This window comes from Triticum dicoccoides, chromosome 7A (genome assembly GCF_002162155.2).
Source record: "Triticum dicoccoides isolate Atlit2015 ecotype Zavitan chromosome 7A, WEW_v2.0, whole genome shotgun sequence".
NCBI classification, from domain to species: Eukaryota; Viridiplantae; Streptophyta; class Magnoliopsida; order Poales; family Poaceae; genus Triticum; species Triticum dicoccoides.
This window is the reverse complement of record NC_041392.1, coordinates 709760201-709769398: the sequence shown is the minus strand read 5'-3', so window position 1 is coordinate 709769398 and position 9198 is coordinate 709760201. Positions and strand designations below refer to the sequence as shown.

General features: G+C 42.0%; 1 long non-coding RNA gene across 3 annotated transcripts in view; it reads left to right on the top strand.

Annotated features, from left to right (window-relative positions):
• Nucleotides 1-5789: 5789 nt before the first annotated feature.
• The window catches only part of LOC119327819, a 4406-nt gene continuing 997 nt past the window's right edge, over nt 5790-9198 (top strand). The window contains exons 1-5 of one of the 3 annotated variants that reach the window (XR_005158709.1): nt 5790-6265; nt 6430-6651; nt 7144-7235; nt 7724-7781; nt 7887-8229. This is a non-coding gene — a long non-coding RNA (uncharacterized LOC119327819). Of the gene's footprint in view, nt 6266-6429; nt 6652-7143; nt 7236-7723; nt 8230-8540; nt 8607-9198 lie in introns of all 3 variants that reach the window. The other 2 variants (XR_005158708.1, XR_005158707.1) reach the window with 2 other exon arrangements.

The window sequence follows — 9198 nt, the reverse complement described above, 5'->3', positions numbered from 1 at the left end:
TGTCGGGGAAATAGAAAATAACAGTAAATACCGATGCACCAGTTCGATTTTTCTTAACTCAAGAGCCATCTTATTATAACTAGGATAAAATAAGTAGTAGATCTGTTTAAATTAATAAATTAAAAAAGAAAAACACGACAAAACGCCCGCATAAGGTTCCGTTTGGATATTTCGGTCTTCTTCCCGGACCTAACGTTTATATATTGGCATTGTGTGTTGGATTGAAGTTGAGTGTATGCGCCCTGTCCAATGGCATGGTTTGGTCACGCACCAGGTGATCAATATGATGCTCCTAGTTTATGGGAGGAAAATCAAACCATACTAGTACTATGTGGAGTGTTGGTACTTGTCAACAACATCTATTTATATATGTGCGAAAGAAAGTTTAAGTAGTATGAAAAGTTGATGTTGAGCCGGCCCATAATTTTAATTAAATCAACGAAAGCAAAGCCGTATCGTGCTGACGACGGCCTCGGTGTAGTGTCATGGACCACGCGTGTCGTTCTCGTGCAAATTGAAGTATTCCATCCGATCCGTATTCCCCCCGATCCATCTTAATTGTTGCTGATTTAGTATTCTCGCAAAAATAATACAGTGGCTTCTCCTCCTCCTTTGTTGCGTTTTCTCTGTGACCTGATCTTCACACTGACCGGTGCTACTCATAAACAAGCATAGATAATTGGACTGCACGGCACGGTTGGGCCATAAAATCCACCTAAAAAATGGCGATTACGGCACACATGATTTGTCACACTCTCATGGCGACGGCGATATCGTGCGGAGAAAGGTCAAGGAAACGGGGGAGGGGTGCCGTGCGCGCGTGCGCAATCGTCGCTGCCCGTCGCTGTTTCTTTTCCGGAACAGGTTGGCGCGGATCCCCCGCCCATTATCCACTTGTGGCCGATTGTGGAGGGGGTTCAAAGTGGCAGCCGCCTGGTTGCGGAAGGTCAAGCGTGACGGATGGATGGATGCGACCGGGGGACGTGATGTTCATCTTTTTCTCCCTCCCTCCGGCCCGGGTGCGCGCGCGTGACCGGCCGGCCCGGACAGCGACGGGGGGCGCAGGGCGGACCATGCGAGGCGGAGCCGGGACCGCCGGCGATGGGGCCCGGCGGCCAGTCGGGGCTCGACACGCGTCTGGTAAGCGAGAGTCAGTACGTTCTCGTTCTTGACGCCAAGGGTTTGTTTGTTTGTTCCTACGGGCCCGTGGGATGCGGCTGCATAGATGGGTTTTGTACTATAATGACGATGCAGGGCATACGAGAGCAAAAGGATGGACTAGTTTTGAACCTCAAACGTTCGTGGACGCGTCCGATCAGTGTCTGAATGTGACCGTCTCAATATTTTTATTTATACCACAAAACAACTCTAATCCCTACTTTTAACACACTTTCTCTACACGTAAAATTTCATCGGACATGCTATGTGCACCCACACCGACGAGTCAACAACTTGCTGTAAGTGGAGGCGGGCCGACGGCGTGCTCACAAACTCAGGCGGCGATCGTGCGTCGAAAGTTGAGGCCGCGCCATGACCATGTTTGTGTCGTGCACGCAAGCGGCAAGCACACGCGCGGCCAGCAAACAACCAGCACGCGTGGCGGCCAGCACATGCAGCCCTACACGGCTGAGCATCGACTCAGTCGGCTTGTTCGTGTTGTGCCCCGTGCCGGCAATGCATGCGCCAGAAGGCCGGGATGGGAAGGGAGGACATGTGACAGACAATCGCCACTTACCTCCACAAGACGATAGTGATGGAGAGTGCGACACCGAGGACACGGAGGAGAGCTCGCCATCGCCAGGGACATGCTCCTCCTCTATACCTCAACCCTACATCCAGAGAGCATGGGATCAACACATTGATATTTTCCTAGAGCTGGAGGTGGCACTAGCCATAGAGAGGGTGAGGCACTATCGGCCACAGAGAGGTGGATGTGCCATGGACAAGGATGGTGACGGCAGCGTCATCGCTAGGTCACGGTGAGACTGTGTCAGATCATTAGAGCTATATCTCGCTTATAGCGAGAGTAGCTTCTGTCTCGCCTGAAGCTTTTTTTTTTCCTGTTTTGTACAATGCTGGGACGACGCGTTTCATAGCACTCTCGCTCGCTCAGGCACGCTTGCCCGCTCACTGGTAACTGTGTTCATTGCTGTTTTTTTTTCTTTTTGTTATTTTGTTTCTTCACATGTTTCTTTCTTTTTTTCACCTGTTCTCTTCATTTTATTCCTGTTTGTACTGGTTTTTTCTTTGTTTCCTTGGTTTTCTTTTGTTTCTTTCTCCGTTTTCATTGGTTTTTTCTTTTATTTCCTACTTCCTTTATTTTCTTCGTTTCTTTCATGGTTTTCATATGTTTATTTCTTTGTTTCTTCCTTGTTTTTTATTGTTTTCATTCCGTGCACTGTTTTTTGGTTTTTGTTTTCTTTGTTTTTATTGGGTTTCTTTGTTTTTCTTTTGCCGATTTAGATCAGTTTCTTTTTTGTTCAACACATGTCATATTTTGTCAGTACACATTCTATATTTTTGTGTACATTAAAAACATATTTTATGTGCATGTTTAACATTTTTGACATACATTATTAATGTTTTTTAAATCTAATATTTTCTGTTCTGTACTTTTCCATACACACTTTAAATTTTTAGTATATCGAGTACATTTTCTATATACACGTTTAACATATTTTCAATACATCGTCAACATTTTTCAATACACGATGAACAATTGTTTTAATGGCAATACAAATTTTCACACAAAATATACATTTTTTGTATACACCAGGAATTTTTTTCTACATGTTTAACTTCTTTTAATAGATGTTTAATAATTTTTAAATACATGATGACCTTTTTTCATACATATTGTATCTGTTTTTTTATATTTCCCCGTATACTTGTAAAACATTTTTTATGCACATTTAACATTTTTCATGTGCTTCATGAATAATTTTTCAAATAATTGACTAATATTATTTAAATACACGCTCAACTTTTTTCATGCACATTGTATATTTTTTATATACTCCCTGCGATCCATATAATATGTGCTGCTTTATTATAACTTTGTGTACATGAGAAATGTTTTCTCCATAAAAAATTAACATTTTTAAATGCTTAGTTAACATTTTTTATGTAAATAATTTTATAAAATATATATTTAGAATTTTTGCAAATTTAGTCAAAAATAGAAAAAGGTAAAAAACAAGTTAAGAACATGAAAAATATTAGAAAAAATTAGGCAGTGGCCAGTGGCCTCCTGCGCACTGGGCCGCCTATTTAGTGATGCACTTGACACGAGCGCAACCTACGAGATGGACTAGACCATAACCGGCTTGGACTGTTTGCGCTCCGGCCGAATTTCTTATCTCAACAAAGCCTTTAATAGTATCGGGCCCGACTTGGCCGCGATGGTGCGGAGCAAGCCATGAGTGGGGGACCGCTTGACCTCATTTCACGTTCCTTTTCTGGTAGTTTTTTTGTCCGCTTTTTGGACAATTTTTGGCCTTTTTGTTCGTCTTTTCCCTTTTATTTTCATTTTAATTTACATATTTTTAAAAAAATTGTGATTTTTCCCCAAATTTGTGAACTTTTATGTCAATGTCGTAAATATTTATCGTAAATTCAGTAACTTGTTTTCTTAAATTTGTGAAATTTTTAACTTTTTAAAATTCGTGATCTTTTTTCAAATTATTCAACATTTTTCAAATTCTTGAATGTTTTTTGAATTCATGAACTTTTTTTTGAAAACCCGTGAACTTTGTTCAACTCTGTATACCTTTTTCGAATCCATGAATATATTCAATATCATGAACTTTTTCAAAATGCATGAATATATTCAATTTCATGAACTTTTTTATAATTTACAAATTGAAATACACTATTTCCAAAAATTCCACGTCATATGTCTTGGTCAACTGTCACTATTCGTGTTCACAGGTCTACCAGCGAGTAGCATCTAGGGAGCGTGCGATCAATCCTTTGTTTTAGAATCACGTGCGTGTGAGCGATACAGCCAACTGTCATGCGAGATAATGGGCCTCGGCCCAAGTTGCTCCCTTCTAGCGCGGGAATCGATTGGTGGCGCACACCGCGTTGTATAGGAGGTCTCCACCTTATTAGGGCGTCTACAATGAAGAGCACAGGCCCCAGAATCTATTTCCCAGCCGTTTCAGCAAAATCCCGTTCGATCCCAGGATATTTGCTACCGTTGGAGCAAAAGTTATCACCGGGTGCTAGCGAACTTTTCTGTCCTGTTTTCATTCTGGGTAGCGCCTATAATTTATGGCTAGCGTTGGAGATTCGGACTCTAGTACAAACGCTCAACATAAAAATATTTCTTTTCTTTTCCTAAGCTCCCATGTAAGCGTTGAAGCCTTGTAGATGCCCTTAAGCACCAACTTGTTAGTAAAACGGACATGGGTGGGCACATGAGCCACCACCCATTAGGCTCGCCCGTTCGTCCCACTCGCCTGCGTGCTATATTTTTTGGCTGATGGTGGTCCGCTATGTCCGAAAAATGGTCGGTTTTTCCTACTAATTTTGAAAAGTTCTGTCTAATAAAAAAATGTTTGTGAATTAAAAAGATTGTACGCGAATTCAAAAAATGTTCATGCATTTGAAAATTTTCATATTCAAAATTTTTCAAATTCAAACAAATCTTAGATTTCAACAAAAAATTGCTAATCCAAAAGTGTCCACAAATTTTTAAAAAGTTTCCGTTTTTGAAACAAGTTTAAAAAATGCTCACAATTTTTAGAAAAGTTCATGAATTTTAAAATGGTCATGGATTAAAAATATATTTGTGGATTTTAAAAATATTCATGAATTTAAAAAATGTTACTGGATTTAAAAATAGTTGTGGATTTTAAAAATGTTCACGAATTTAGAAAAGTTCATGAAATTTACAAATTGGTCAAGAATTTTAAAAGTATTATGAATTAAAAATAATTTGATGCATTTTGAAAAGTTTGCGAATTTAAAAAACATTCACATTTTTGAAAAGGTTCTACTCACGTACAACAACATGGACCACTACATCTTGACAGTGGCATAGCTTTTATCTGCTACATGGGCTGCAAAGCACACCACAAACACCTCTTTAATTTAGTCCTCACATGGCCAGCACGGATCACGGCGCATGCATTGTGTGGTCATGATAGCTATGTCCCTAGCAAGCTATGATACCCGGTAGTAGGATGCATTTTCTCTCTCTCTCTCTACTACCATATATATATATATATAAGGAAAAATCCACCTAGGGATAGTTACCTCACATGTCTCATATACTACCATATAGTATTATATATACTACTTTATCATTGTAAATATATTCATATATTATATATAATATATTCTAAAGTGAGTTACATGAAAAAATTTATGTACTCATATTCACAATGATGTTGCTCGGTGTACGATCTCATGCCGAATGGCACTACATCACAACACTTGATTAGGGGCAGTTAACTGCCGGGAGAAGTAGCTGAGCAAGGGCAAATGAACTGCCAGGACATTTGTTACTGCCGGCACAAGTACCTCAAGGCATAGAAACTGCCGTTAGAACCTGAGCAACAAAGGCATACACACTGCCGGTACATTTTAAGGCACATTATCTGCCGGGAGAACTCAAACCTGGCCCATTTACTGCCGGGACCCTGTTGGGAGCGAGACCGAGCAAATATTGGGCCTGAGCGCGCGCTGGTGAGGGAAAGCGCGCGAGGTACGAAAGGCCCAAACGAACTATAGACGCGCCGACCCTCAACCCAGGCCGCAGCCACCCCAAATCGACGTCCCACTCCTCGACCTCTAGAAAAAAACTCCTACCCTCGACCAGATCTGATCATCCGCCGGCCGCCCTCCACCCAACCATTGCCGCCGTCGCGCCCCACCACCACAGCCCTGCCGTCGGCCACCACCCCGACCACCGCCGCTGTCGCCCCAACCACCCCACAACAGCGCCAGCAAGCACCGCCGCCCCCAACCATCCCATTGCCGCCGGCCGTCCTCAACCCAGCCGCAGCCGTCGTCGGCCCCCACCACTGCAGCCCCGCCGTTGGCCCCTACCACACCACCGCCCATGACTGCCCTCCACCCGACCACTGCGGTCGTCGCCCCGAACCACCCCACAGTAGCACCGCCGAGCACCCAACTGACACGGACAACCACTGCCGATGAGCCACTCCACCGGCGACCACCCTCCTCCGCCGAACGCCTTCCCTCGTCACCGCCCTATTTCGCGAGCTTCCTCCCCCGAGTAGGACTCCTCCCTAAGGTGCGTCGCCACACAACAGAATCTCACCATTTCGGAGAGGGCGCAAAGATTGTAACGCTGTATGGCGTGCGCGCCGAATCCTTGTTGCCCTCATTTTCGTTTTTCTGCTTTTGTCCTAGATGATGTTGTTGATGCTATTACTTTTCTTAATGATCCTCGTGCAGCCGATGGAGCCAGGAGTTCTTTGAATGGGATTGGTGAATGCAATAGTGTTGGTGTGTGGATTTATTATCTTCTTATGAGAGAAGAACAAGCAGGCAAGTCGAATCAGTGGTGGTTCCGTTGGTTGCTTTGATGTAATATTTGTATTATCTGTAGGTGAGGGTTCTGATTTAATCCTTTTGAACCTCAAAGAGGCTGTTAGCCTAAATAAATCTTTGCTCCAGGTAACCTAACTTCTATAGCTTTTGTATTTAGGCTTCTGTTGCATCAGGGGCAAACAAGTGCTATCTTGTTTGAGTTTTACTTTCCTATATTGCAGAGTGCTTGATTGTAGGACTACACATTTTACAAAGATTTTCTCCAAACAAATAAATAGAAATATTACATGGACGCATATTGGCTATACACACTGGTACAATTAGACACAGTTCACTTAAATATAGTTGTGCCTGTTGAACTGTAATAACTGTGGCATTAGGTGAACTGTACCATAGGCTGTGCACTTGCCTTATTGTTGGAAACAGAAATAGAGCTCTATCTTGTTATTTTCTCTGTATTCTACCCTCATGGTTCATAGGGTAACAAGCATAGTATTTGAATGAGATGGCATTTACTGTTGGTGGCTTATTTGTATGCCTAACAAGTTGGGTGCAATGCTCATTTGGTAAAAAATTCTTCATGGGTAGGTCTTTGATCTTGTTCATATATGTACACAGTGAGCTTTACGAAATGAATTCACTACTACTCGAAGTTTTGTGTATGGAAGGGAGATTGGATATCGGCTCACTGTGTACTAACCAAAACATATGTAAGATACTCTACTCATTCTGGTTCATGCTGTTACTTAATTATAAGCGCTTCTTTTATGAGCTTCCATCTTATGCAAATATTGTGGTAATTTAGCAGCCTACTTTCATGGCTTTGGATGTCACTTAAAAAACTATAAGTGCAAGTGTTTTTTTGTTTTCGCTTACCTGGATGTGGAAGTATAAGGAACAAGCTAATGTACAAGATGTCTTATTTTGTTGTTGTGAAAAGCTCATGTACAAGCTGTCAAAGTATAATTAAGTAACAAGCTCGTTTTCTTTGCTTATTATAATACCATAATACCAACTTTGCAAAACACAATTCTCTATTTATAATCCTTTATTTTCACTTGTCAAGTTTCCCATCTGATGTTTATGGATTGCTTATGGCAAGGAATGCTGATTCATTGTTATGGTTTAAAAGATGAACCAGGGCAAGGACACTAACATTGCATTGATTGCTTAAAAAACTTTCCTTCTATGTATGTAGTTGGAAGTGGACAAGTCCATGGCAAAAGCAGGAATACGACCACAAGCAAGCTGAGGAGGTAATATTCATGTTTCTCTTGGCTATTAGCTGAGGAGGTAATTTCATGTTTCTCTTGGCTATTAGCTGAGGAGGTCTAAGTGGGTCATTCTTTTTCTTGATTGAGGTCTATTTTTGCATCTACTGCTCTCAACGGCGGACCCATTAATCATCTACTAGGCAGTAAGCACCTCCTTGATGCGTGCCTGGAGAAGAACGAAGCGACTCCTCAGCGAGCGACCAAACTCAGATTTCGTTGTTTGACCGGCGACCACCGACACCTGAGTGTGGGACTGTGGGGGTGGGGGCGTGGTGCACCGGCGGACTGGACGGCGGCCGCTGTGGCTTGCCGGCATGGGGGTGGCTGCTGGCGGGCAGCCGACTAGGCTAGGGATTGGTGGTCAGGGGCTCCCTCCGGTTCTGCAGTCCTGACCTCGTCTCGTCGCCACGCGCAGTGCTGCATTGAGATGGTGAGTAAAATGCCCTTGCTGGCTCTCTCTCCCCTCTGGAAGTCGTGGAAATTTCGAGTATTTTGATTCTGAGTTTTCTTTCTTAGTTGGGGAAAATTCTAGTTAGGTCATTGATTCTGTCAATTAGATTTTGTGCTGAATAGAAAGTCTCATTTACAGAAGAAGGAAGTAGTGTTGCTTAAGGGAAACAATTGATGCATTTTGCAAAAGAAAAAGAAGTGATTCAGTTGAATATAAATTATCCAAGTTTCTCGATATAAATATCTAATTGGTTGTATACATTATGTATTTGATTTTTTTTTCTCTTGTAGCTTCGCCCCTCCTCAGATTTCCTTCAAGCTCCGCCACTGACTGCTCTACGTTCTCCAGAGATAATGGTTTTTACTATTTGCAATCATGCTTCACACTCTCATCACAATAAATTAGAAAAGAATGCCGCCGGTTGTGGTTGTTGATATAGTTTCTTATTCTTGCATGCCAGCTGGTTCTTGAAGTAGAGTTGTAGACGACATAATCATCTTTCGTATTTTTGTTTGCATGTTTCCAAGAATTTTCATGTCTTGAAATCTGTACAGTACTCAAGTTTACAAAAAAAAAACATTTCATGCAATAATAGTGGCTGCAACTCTTGGAATTGGAACTGTGAAAGGATGTGTCATATTTGCTTCCTAGTTTGCACTTTTTGGTCCATGCTGTTCTTCCTAGTTTGCACCGTGCTTCTTGGTTTTACATTCCTAATGGCTTACATTGGTTCTGAATCTTCTGATAACCATATGTTTACTTCAATGAGCTTATTTGTTTGTATATGTTTCCTTCTAATGTTGTTTTCAAATCTACGATTTACTCTTGACCAATAAACATACTAGCACATGGTCACAAACCAGTGCATAAATCAGCTTGTTTATCTGTCTGTTTGTACAAAGCCTTAGTTAAATTTCTTAGGCTAATTCAACTTGGTTTGTGGGGACG